This window comes from Erpetoichthys calabaricus, chromosome 13 (genome assembly GCF_900747795.2).
Source record: "Erpetoichthys calabaricus chromosome 13, fErpCal1.3, whole genome shotgun sequence".
Taxonomy (NCBI): domain Eukaryota; kingdom Metazoa; phylum Chordata; class Cladistia; order Polypteriformes; family Polypteridae; genus Erpetoichthys; species Erpetoichthys calabaricus.
Window position 1 is genome coordinate 29,562,380 of NC_041406.2, and position 12,942 is coordinate 29,575,321.

At 39.5% G+C, this 12,942-nt stretch overlaps 1 protein-coding gene across 1 annotated transcript in view; it reads right to left on the reverse strand.

The window, feature by feature from the left end:
• trappc9 (trafficking protein particle complex subunit 9) overlaps positions 1 to 12,942 on the reverse strand; it is an 845,084-nt gene that overhangs the window by 398,595 nt on the left and 433,547 nt on the right. The gene's annotated exons all lie outside the window — the stretch shown is intronic.

A 12,942-nucleotide genomic window follows, 5' to 3' on the forward strand; every position in this document is an offset into this window, starting at 1 on the left:
CAGGATTGATTAAAATAATCATGGCAGTGAACAACAAGAAACAAATTTTAACAAATGGTACTGTGAATTTGTTCTAAACTGCTTTCTGGAATCAGGAATTTTATACTAACAAATTTCATAGGCTTTGATGAACATGTACAGTCATAAGAAAAAGTTTGGGAACCCCTCTTAATTCTTTGGATTTTTGTTTATCATTGGCCGAGTTTTCAAAGTAGCAATTTCCTTTTAATATATAACATGCCTTAGGAAACAGTAGTATTTCAGCAGTGGCATTAAGATCATTGGATTAACAGAAAATATGCAATATGCATCATAACAAAATTAGACAGGTGCATACATTTGGGCACCCCAATAGAGATATTACATCAATACTTAGTTGAGCCTCCTTTTGCAAATCTAACAGCCTCTAGACACCTCCTATAGCCTTTGATGAGTGTCTGGATTCTGGATGGAGGTATTTTTGATATTCTTCCATACAAAATCTCTCCAGTTCAGTTAAATATGATGACTGCCGAGCATGGACAGCCTGCTTCAACTCATCCCATAGATTTTCGATGATATTCAAGTCAGGGGACTGTGACTGCCATTCCAGAACATTGTACTTCTCCCTCTGCATGAATGCCTTTGTAGATTTCGAACTGTGTTTTGGGTCATTGTCTTGTTGGAATATCCAACCCCTGTGTAACTTCAACTTTGTGACTGATGCTTGAACATTATCCTAAAGAATTTGTTGATATTGGGTTGAATTCATCCGACCCTCGACTTTAACAAGGGCCCCAGTCCCTGAACTAGCCACACAGCCCCACAACATGATGGAACCTCCACCAAATTTGACAGTAGATAGCAGGTGTTTTTCTTGGAATGCAGTGTTCTTCTTCTGCCATGCAAAGCGTTTTTTGTTATGACCAAATAAATACATTTTTGTCTCATCAGTCCAAAGCACTTTGTTCCAAAATGAATCTGGCTTGTCTAAATGAGCATTTGCATTCAACAAGCGACTCTGTTTGTGGTGTGAGTGCAGAAAGGGCTTCTTTCTCATCACCCTGCCATACAGATGTTCTTTGTGCAAATTGTGCTGAATTGTAGAACGATGTACAGATACACCATCTGCAGCAAGATGTTCTTGCAGGTCTTTGGAGGTGATCTGTGGGTTGTCCGTAATCATTCTCACAATCCTGCGCATATGCTGCTCCTGTATTTTTCTTGGCCTGCCAAACCTGCTGGGTTTAACAGCAACTGTGCCTGTGGCCTTCCATTTCCTGATTCCATTCCTTACAGTTGAAACTGACAGTTTAAACCTCTGAGACAGCTTTTTGCAGCCTTCCCCTAAACCATGAGACTGAACAATCTTTGTTTTCAGATCTTTTGAGAGTTGCTTTGAGGATCTCATGCTGTCACTCTTCAGAGGAGAGTCAAAGGGAAGCAAAACTTGTAACTGACCACCTTAAATACCTTTTCTCATGATTAGACACACCTGTCTATGAAGTTCAAGGCTTAACTAGCTCATCCAACCAATTTGGTGTTGTAAGTAATCAGCATTGAGCAGCGACAGGCATTCAAATCAGCAAAATTACAAGGGGACCCACATTTTTGCACAGCCAGTTTTTCACATTTGATTTAATTTCATACAACTAAATACTGCTTCACTAAAAATCTTTGTTCGGAAAACACCCCAGTATTCCGATGTTCCTAGCAAATGAAAGACATACCACTGTCATCTTTTTTGTTGAAAGGAGAGTAAATTACTATGCAGGCTGAGAGGGGTTCCCTAACTTTTTCATATGACTGTAATCGGAAATTGCCAGAAGGAACATTCAAAGCAGGTTTTAGATCAGTTGAACAAGGAGCAGGCCTGAAATGTTAGATTATTTATGCAAACTAGCAATCTGAGATTTTATAAAATGTGTCTTCATCATTTTAAATGCAGACATCCCAAATCCATAATAAACTTCTTGTGCTAATTAGAGAAAGCACAATGTTACAATAATCACAATAAAAGTTGTATGTGGTATTAGCAATGCCCACAAAAAACAGCACTGGCTATATGTGAAATTGGGACATTTTTTCACATTATATAGTACTGTTGATTAACAATCATCTTCTTCCACCAAAGTATCATAGAAAGGTGTAGAATATACTTTGTGCAACTAATTAGTGTGACAGTAGGCGATGACTAGGAGCAATTTGAAGTGAACCAATAAAGCGGAGAGACAGAATGGCTCAGAAAAAGGTGTCAGATAACACAGCGGTAACCAAAATTATTCAATTCCAACCTGTGTGCTTTAGTCATAGTCTGAACTTCATGTGGAATGAGTCTCAACTTCACTAATAGCAATGCACTGTAGTTAACAGACTACATATCTTAACAACTGTAACATCATCTCCAGAATTAAAATATAACACCTGACATCTTTAACCTGATTATTTTGTCACAAAATAGCATTACTGTAATAATTGTCTAACCGAATGAAGGGACCAAAGCAACCCTCTGGATCTGATTCCTGCCTTCAGAATATTTTTAACTTGTTTATCAATCAGAAGGTTACCAGTTTGAATCCCACAAATGCCAGAAGTGATTCCACTCCACTGAGTCCTTGAGTATGGCCCTTAACCTGTAATTGCTCCTTATGGGGGTTGGTGGCTGGATTGGCACTCCAGCCACTGTTATTTTAAAAAACTGTTATTTTCAAACTAGCATGGTGCTGAGGTGTCACCTGTTGCACGGCTGCGCTCGGGTCCTAATTTGGGATCCTGAGGTGGTTTGTCGTGCGATGTGTGTGGAAATGCGCTGTATTATTGCATGCTCCCAACTTCTCTCTCTCTTATAATGTGATACAAAGGGTATCCAACACATTAGGCTGTCCTTGAAAAGATCACATTTTGGCAAGTGGCACCTGACAAGAAACACAAGGTATTATGTGTAAGAACCATGACACTCTAGTGTGCAATAATATGTAATAATATGTAGCCTGATATCAACTGCTTAGGGGTAATAAACTTTCTCAACAGCACAACCTTTTGAAACAAAACACAACTTTCATGACTTGGTGACTTTGCACAGAAAAGTATGGAAACAATAGCTCTTTTCTGATGACAGGATACAAGGCTTAAGCTTGTTGATATCAGTTTTAAGAGCCCTTTTTAAATATACCTCCAGTAGCCAAATGCTATGCAAAACAATAGTAATTTGGTAACACAAATGAATATGTAACACTAGCCAGATGCATTTGTTTGAATTTAACAACCAATACAAATGAATCTAGAAAGTGCTTTGATGAGTGAGTAAAGCAAGTTCCAAAATGAAGTAAATTGTATTCCACTCCCATCTAGCTCCATGTTCATCAGCTTGAACAAATCTTGATGTAATGTTTAGGACAAAGTCACATTTTTCCTTGATTTACCCCTCTGCTCCACAGTTTAAAATTATAAATTAAACAATTCAGATGTGATTAAAGTGCACATTGCTTTAATGTAACTTTAATTTAAGTGTGTTTGCATACATCTCGGTCAACACTTTTTCTACTTGGTCCTCAAATTTCAGGGCACCATAATGTTTGGGACAATTGCCCTCACAGGTGTTTGTGATTCCTCAGGTGTGTTTCATTGCTTTGTAAGTTACCTCACCCTGCTTCTACTCTTTGGAGTCTGTAGTTGCCATTGTTCAACATGAGGACAAGAGCTGTGCCAATAAGAGTCAAAGAATCCATTATGAGGCTGAAATACAAGAGTAAAACCATTAGAGACATCAGTAAAACCTTAGGATGACCTAAGTCAACTGTTTGGAATATCATTAACAAGTAGGAATGCACTGGTGAGTTTGTTAATTGCAAAGGGACTGGTAGGTCATAGAAGACCTCCACTGCTGATGATAGAAGAATCCTCACTATGGTGAAGAAAAAGCCCCAAATGCCTGTCCAGCAGATCAGAAACAGTCTTTAGGAGGCAGATGTGGATGTGTCAGAGACGACTATCTGCAGCAAACTTCATGAACACAAATACAGAGAACACACTGCAAGATGCAAATCACTAGTTACCCTCAAAAACAGGATGGCCAAATTACAGTTTGCAAAAAAGTACTTAAAAGAGCCTGTAGAATTCTAGAAAACTGACTTGTGGACAGATGAAACAAAGATGAACCTGTATGATACGGCAGTTGAACAATGAATAATGAGGCATTCTGATAGAAGTATCTCCTTAAGTTCCAGTAAATGCCTCTAAACTCATTGGATGGTGTTTCATCCTACAACAAGATAATGATCCCAAACATACTGATAAGACTACACAGGGCTTTTTCAAAGCTAAAATAATGGAAAATTCTTGAATGGCTAAGCCAGTCACCCGATTTAAGTCCAGTTAAGAAGGCCTTCCATTTGCTGACGAGAAAACTTAAGGGGATGAGCACCTGATACAAGAAGGAGCTAAAGATGACTGCATTAGAGGTTTGGCAGAGCATCACCAGACGGTGATGATGTTTATGAATAGCAGATTTCAAGTAGTTGTTGTTTTTACTAAATATAACTGATTTAATATATCCATCATTGCTCTGTCCCAAACATTATGGTGCCCTGAAATGGGGTGGCCTGGTAGAAAAAGTGCTGTCATTTTTACCTGGTGTGACCGAAATGTATGCAAATACTCTTAAAATGAAAGTCTGCAATGTCAGTCTGAATTGTTTAAATTGTGGAGCAGAGCGATAAATCAAGGAAAAATGTGTATTTGTCGCATACATGGAGAGAACTTAATATCAAACAGTTCTTTTTTTAACAACAGAGTTGCTTTCTAAAGTATCCATCATTAGCAAACAAAATACAGAAAAAAAGAAGTACAATATATAGAAAATATAAAGCATGTGGAAATAGAAATAAATAATGTATAATATATAGAAAAATATATACAAAAATGTCCAAGGTCAATTACATTCTGAAAATGATCAACAATTTTATTTGGATAGATGGTACCTGAAAAAAGATACGGAATATGTAACTCTTAGACATACAGTGCCTTCAGAAATTATTCAGACTTTCTGACATTTTTTCCCCATTTGGTTGCATCTGCATGTTGCAGATGATAAATGGTTTCAATTCATTCTTTTCCTGCCATCAAACAACACTTAATACCCCAGAATAACAAAGAAAAATGGGATTTTAGGAAATTTTACAAATGCATTAAAAATAAATGAAAATATTACATTGACAGAAGTATCAAATGCATCCCATTCTATTGATCATTGTCGAGATCTTTCCACACCTTGTTTCTAGTTCGACTATGGTCAATTTAATTGATCGGGCATGATTAGGTAAGGGACTCACCCGTATATTTGAGGTCTCACAACTGAGCAAAAACCAAACCATGAGGTTGAAGAAACTGTATACAGAGCTTAGAGATAGGATTGTGTCAAGGCACTGATCTGGGGAGGGCTACAAAAAAAAATTCTGCAGCATCGAAAGTTTACCAATGGCAAAGTGGTCTCCACAATTCTTAAATGGAAGAAGTTTGTAACTACTACACTTCTTCCTAGAGCGGGGTGCCTGGCCAAACTGAGAAACCTTGGAGAAGGGCCTTGGTAAGAATGGTGACCAAGAACCTGAGCCTAAATTGAACTCTACAGAACCTATGTAGAAATGGGAGGAACTTTCAGAAGAATTAAAAAAAAAACATTGAAACACATGTGGGGTTTATGGCAGAGTGGCCAGACAGTACATGAAAGCCCGCTTGGAGTTTGGAGTTGGATTATGAGTAACAAGATTCTCTGGTCTGATGAAACCAAGATTTAGCTTCTTGGCTTCAATTCCAAATGTCACGTCTGAAGAAAACCAAGCACCACTCATTACCTGTGAATTACCATTCCAATGGTGAAGCATGGTGATGGGAGCATCATGTTGTGGAGCTGTTTTTTTAGTGACAGGTACTGGAAGACTAAACAGGGTTGAGGGAAAGTTGAATGGAGCAAAGTACAGCGATGTTCTTAACGAAACCTGTCCAGAGCATTCTGGACCTCAGATTGGGCCACAGGTTTACCGTCCAAAAGAACAATGACCCAAAGCACAAAGCAAAGACAACACAAGAGTGGCTTGGGATCAACTCTGTATACAGTATATTCTCGAATGGTGCAATCGGAGCACAGACTTGAATCTAATTGAACATCTCTGGAGAGTCCTGATAATTACTGCCCACCAACGCGTCCATTCAACCAGACACAACTTGAGAAAATCTGCAGACAAGCATGGCAGAAAAATCGCCAAATCCAGGAGTGCAAAGCTTGTCACATTGCATCCAAAAGACTCCGGGCCAGAACTGGTACCAAAGTTGTAACAAGTAAAATGCCCAGATAATTGTCTCAATGCCATATTTCAGATTTTTTATTTTGAATACATTTGCAAAATTTTCTAAAATCTTGTTCTCACTTTGTTATTTTGAGATGATTTTAGAACAAGGCTGCCACACAACAAAATGTGTAAAAAATGATGGACTCTGAGTACTTTCTGAAAGCACTGTAGCTTTATACCTTAACTGCTCAGTAAATTGTTAGCTAGATAATCAGGAAATACCATACATGTTACAGGCAACACAGCCTAAAAAAAACTCTGCATGGTGTGACATTTTGCACAACTTTCTTGTGACGCTGGGGCTGGGAGTGCAGACACAACCTGGGGGAGAGGTCAAAGAAATTCCGATGCCTCACAACACGTTCACCTTGTTTTTCAGAAACTAGCTCTGGATGGCCCCACCAAGAACGGATATTGGAATCTAAGTTGCTATGGACCACCCTGCAAGGTCACCTCCAGGAAGAGTGACACCCTTCTCTTCCACACACGTTACCAAGTCTAAGAAATGAAACACCACAAGTCATGTCAAATACAGCACTGAGAAGAGAAGGAACGCTGCCCTGCGTAGGACAAGGGTGGCAACCCAGTCTAACAGACTGAAAGGCTTTAGCCCAGAGATTTGGGGTTGAGACGTGATCATCTCGGAGAGACACTTTGAAGTCCTGCGAGACTTCTTGCACATCACACCCTACTTACAAACAATTTCTCGGAGACACTTTAATGTCCCACGAGACAAGGAAGTGAGACAAAAGGACAGCTGCTGTACAGGCTTTTAAATGATCGACATGCAAATCACACATCACGGCAGCAGAAGCTGCTGTACAGGCTTTTAAATTATCAACGCGCAGCGCAACATGCAGAACACGCAGCTCGGTAGCAGCTAGCAGACAGCCAGCAGCTGATCCATCCGCATCTCCTTAGCATGCGTTCAGCCCTCCCCCTTTACAATGCAAGTGGCAGAGACGTGAAGTGGCTAACATGAAGCGCGCCCCCGGGGGTGGGGGTTGTGGGGTGGGTGAGCAAAGCGAGTAGGAGGCACAGCCCCCTAGTTAATTATAAAAACATTTTTCTTTTATACCATAGAGAAAACATAGTAAGAGTTCTCTTGTTGGTGATTTAAGTATCCCTTTGAAGGTCATAATAGCTAACATCCTCTGAGTTTTATTGTTGAGAGCTTCCCAAAAAAAATATTTACTGTGAACAAACATTGTGTCAGTTGGATCCAGTATTCATTTATTTGTCAATCTGCTTATCAGAATATAGCCACGTGTTGTCAACTGGTTTTTCTGTCGTCATGATAACTGAATTAAAATATGTCAGACTGTCTTTAATAGTGTTCCTTCTATTCAGAGAGTACTGTACGTTCCTCTTACTGCTTAATTCCTTAAGGCTGTGAAGACGGTATTTAGATTTCCAAAAATGTAGTGCTGCAGTGCACTGTGAGTCTCGGGGGGAGGTGGAGTGAGGGGCTATGAATCACAGGTGTAATACTAGAATATTAATGTCAGTTTCGTTATATTTCTCCTTCTGCTGTAGTCCATCTATCTTATTTTGAGTTGTCAAAGGCATATATAAGATATAATATATAATAAACCCTTTTTATTCATCCATTCTATCAGATGCAGTGCTACTCGCTGCATGCTATGTCCTGTATGTCTATCATTATAAACTTTGCTATTAAGATGAATGATACTAGGCTTCTCTGTTTTTCTTTTTTTAGAAAAAGAGCAATTGATTGCGATCTTACACGGCAATGAATTCAGCCGCTGACACTCAGGCTCTACACAACTGCCCTGGGGTGTGGACTGCTGAATTTGTTAGCTGTACTACAGTGTTTTACAGATTAACTTTTTGTAAATTAAAAATGATTGTTTATTAATTATTATTGTGATTTGAAAATAAAGCGCTAAATTTGTTTATTACTATAATGTAATCCTCTAATATACCTCATTATGCTCCAGGCAACTCAGTAAAAAAGGTGATTGAAAAGCAAAAGTCAATGGATTTATACAAAACAAAAATCACTATCCCTTGGGGTAAGGTTAAATCAATCATTAAGAAATGGAAAGAGCATAGTACAGCTGTACATCTGCCATGAGCAGACCATCCACAAAAACTGAGTGGTCAAGCAAGGAGAAGACCAGTGGGGAAGGCCAATCATGAGTACTCTGAAGAAGTTAAAAGCTACAGTGGAGGAGATGTGAGAGACTGTACAGACAACAACTGTTGCCTTGGTGCTTCACAAGTCGCATACTTATGGCAAAGTGACAAGGAGAAAATACACACAACATTGTGGTTAGAGTTTGCCAGATGGCACTAGCTGAACTGGGAAGTCAGTTGGAAGAAGGTTCAGTGGCTTGATGAGCTTTGTGGCCATCGGACTAAATGTCATTTTTGAACAATGCAGATTATCAAAAACATACCATCTCCTCCATGAGCTACGATGACAGCAACATCATGATGGGCCAATGATTATCTGCAGCAGGTCCTGGAAGGCTTGTGAGGGTAAAACAAATGGGGCCAATCCCGGAGGAAACCCCGATGCTATCTGTGCCTTGACAGAAGATTTGTTTCCTAGCAAGATAATGACTCTAAGCATTAAGCCTAAAGCTGTACAGGAATGGCTTCAAAACAGCAAATTTTAATGGAGTAGCTGAGTCTAGATCTTAAATTAATCAACAATTTCTGGCTAGACCTGAAGAAGCCTATTCACTCACAATCCCCATGTAACCTGAAAAAGCCTAAAAAATGTGAAAGTTCAGTGTCCAGCTGTGCAAAGATGACAGAGAGAGGCCTGGCTGCCAAAGGTGCATCTACTAAATACTGACTTGAGGGGGGTAGAATACCTATGAAATAAATTATTTTGTGTTTTATACTTGTAGTTATTGCAGAGATCTGTTTTCATTTTGACATTAAACATCTGTTTTTTGTTGATCAGTGTCAAAAAAGGCAAATTAAATCCATTGTGATTCATTGCTGATAATGTAATAGGAAAACTTCCAAGGTGGGGGAACTTTTTATAGGCACTCTACTTAAAGACCACACAGATTAGGTGATTTTACTTAAGGCCACTTATAGAACAAGCGGGATACCTAAGCCTACATGTTATTCATGTTATTGCAGGTTAATTAGCTACTCTAGATTGGCTACGTGTGTCTGCATTAATGTGGCCCCTTCACGTACTGGCATCCCATGAAGGGTGTGTTTCTACTTTGTGGCAGAAACTGTAAAGCTCTAAAAAGCTTCACAAGATGAATGAACTAATAGATGAATAAAGGACACCTAGTTTCTACAATTATTTCCAGTATTTTTAAAAAGACTGGTGCATACATTCGGATAAAAGCTACATAGAAGGCTGCTAATCCGTATCCATTAAAATCCTGTCTCAAATTGAAAAAAGAACAGAGCGCCGAATAGGACTCTTTAATATGAAAAGAGAGTACTGTGGATCAAGCATGAAAAGTAGAACACCCTTAAGAAAATGTTCATAATTTAAGTGAACTAAGGCTCAATGAAAAGTGTGCGCTAATTAAATCTGATAGCATTCTGGCTCGCTTCCAATGCACACGTTACTTATGGGTTATTTCAAATATAATTAATTACTCTTTTTTTGATTTTTTTTGAGTTGTCTAATGTGACAAATCTTATTTTAAATCACCATTCTCAGTCGTATGGTAGAAGATTTAGTACTTGGTGTTCCTTTTCATATGTATTCATGAAAAAAAGAAGAGAAATATTCTGAGATTCTTGTGGATAATTTTTCTATATCTATGGCTATAATAGTAATTACAGTATTGTGATCAGGTACCTTGCTGCCCAGAAATGCCAGGACAATGGCAATACCAAGAAAACAAAGCACAAATGGCGAGTTTAGTTTTGAGAAGACAGTTAAGCCAAAGACCCCCCCCCCATTCACTGGTCAAGTCTTCAATTCCAAAACTTGATCTCGTTTGAACATGCTTCACTTTCATGTGCTACTCTGATTTTCTGCATTTATTTCTGATGAAGAAAGTGGACAGATATCTGTAGCAGGGTACTTTCCTTTTACTAAAAATAGTGTGCTCGAGCTCTGGTTGAGTGTAGATGCACGGGATACTGTGCTCAAGTGGCCCTCGGGTGTTGATGGGGAGATTGGCAGGACGTGTCCGGCTCAGCCATCTTCTTCATTAGCACTCTAGGGTGCGTAATTAGGCACCTGCGCTGCTGAAGTATAAAAGGAGGACGCAGAGAGAGAGACATTCATGAACAGACAGAGTAGAAAGAAAGAATCGGAAATGTACAAGCCAGCAAGGTAGGAGGATGGCAGAGCAGTCAGAGGCCTTGTGAAAGGAGCGAGAGGAGCATAGGTGTATTGTCCACAGTTGAGTTTTTATGGAGGAGCAGAGGATGATACAGGTGCCCTCCTAGGGATCCGGTAAATACCAGATGGACGTATGGAAGACAGAGGTCTGGGTGCAAGCCTCCCAAAAGTGACCGGCTGAAGTTGCTGGGATGAGAACCGGAGGATGGGACCATAGCTGCTGTCATCTCTGCCAGCTGAAGAGACCTGAAGGGTGAGCTGGGGAGACACTGTTGAAAGATGTGCCGGGCTCACTGCATGAGATTTTATAAAGAACCCAATTTGGAATTGTTTTATTCATGGATTTTAATGGACCTATATATTAATTGTTTTAAAATTCACAAAAACACTGCTTTTATGGACTATTTATTTATTGTCACACACGTGTGCATGGGAGACAGTTTATGGGCGCGAATATGTGTGTGTTCCTGCCAGATCAGGGGTTGGCACTGCCCGGTAACTCTTTCTCCTCTTTCCCTACAGACCAGCCAACAAACCCTCATCTTAAAACCACTTCTGGTCCTCAGGAGTCAGTCAACATCAGTTCCTATTCTGGTCTTCAAGATTCCTCCTCAATGTGATGTCATTTCTGGTTCCCAGAATTCCATCAACCCACTTCCGGTTTATCAGCTATATATATGGCAGCCATCTTTCATATACTTCAGTTCTGTTTTGAGCTCAAGTCTGTAAAGACATATCAACCAAATCTTGTTCTAAGTACATGGGTAGATCCCCAAACCTTTCTTTCCCTTTGTTTCATGTGTTTTTTTTTACATTATTTAATGAAGTCCAGAACTGCACTTTATTTAATATGGATGAACAATGTTTGTAACGGGCGACACGGTGGTGCAGTGAGTAGCGCTGCTGCCTCGCAGTTAGGAGACCCGGGTTCGCTTTCTGGGCCCTCCCTGTGTGGAGTTTTCATGTTCTCCCCGTGTCTGCATGGGTTTCCTCCCACAGTCCAAAGACATGCAGGTTAGGTGCATTGGCGATTCTAAATTGTCCCTAGTGTGTGCTTGTTGTGTGGGTGGGAGTGTGTGTGTGCCCTGCGGTGGGCTGGTGCCCTGCCCGGGGTTTGTTTCCTGCCTTGCGCCCTGTGTTGGCTGGGATTGGCTCCAGCAGACTCCCTTGACCCTGTAGTTAGGATATAGTAGGTTGGATAATGGATGGATGGATGTTTGTAACATAAGCAATTCTGCACTGTTTTCACCTGCCTTTGCTGTGTGTGGTGTCCTTACTACCCAGTCCATCTCAGTTAAGTTTATCGATGGTATGGGTTCAAGGGAGCAATGCCAGCTGCAGCCAACCCAGCCATCACATTTTTTAACGATATTTTAGCACAATATACATGTGTTTTAAATGTTGTATGTATACAGTATATGCATAAGGTTAGATAACTGACACATGGGTTATGTTGCAGGAGCATCTTGAGATGTTTTCATGGATGTTTTAATATTGTTTGCTATTCTTCAGCATTAGACACCGCTGGTCATCATTGAAGCCTACAGTATGAAAATCTTTGTTATCTCTGAAGCTATTACTACAAATGTTTAAATGGTTTAATGGAAAAAAAATAATTGGCTTTATTAAATATGGCAACTGATAGAATTTAAAGAAAAGAAACTTAAGGTAGCATTAGAAGAAAATGAGGCTCCTGGGATGGCCAATACTCCGATTATATGTTTTTCTACCTGGAGAAACCAGGAAGGCAACATCTAATCGGTCACCATAAAGCTATCAGCCCAGGAGATACAGTATTTTGGGAATACTACATGCAAAGTTTAGAATATGGTGAAGGAAGAAGGAAAGAACCAGAGATAAAGACAAACAACATATAGCGGATCTGTGTTTTAGCCTACAAATTCAAACAGATCTGATCGGTTGTAGGTCTTACAAAACTACTAACACACCAATAACTGAAATCCAAGTAACTAAATGTAACACCACATTTTCTTTCTTTTTAGAGTCTTTAATTACAACCCCTTAGGTCATTGAGCATGAACACTGGATTGGCGTGCTTGCAAATTAAGCTTGGGACTGCTTCTGAGAAGTTCATGATGACAGTGGGCTCAGGCTTTTAAAATATTCATAAAAAATTACAAATATGACAGTATTAGCAACTCTATCCAACATGTGAGTCACCCTTCTGAAATGTTTCAAAATTTGCTTGAGGAAATTCTAAGTTAACTAATTTTTATGAAAATATTCTTCTTAATGTAAAATGCTGCCTCACACTTTTATCTCTCAATTAACACAGTAAACCTCACTTGTGTCCCT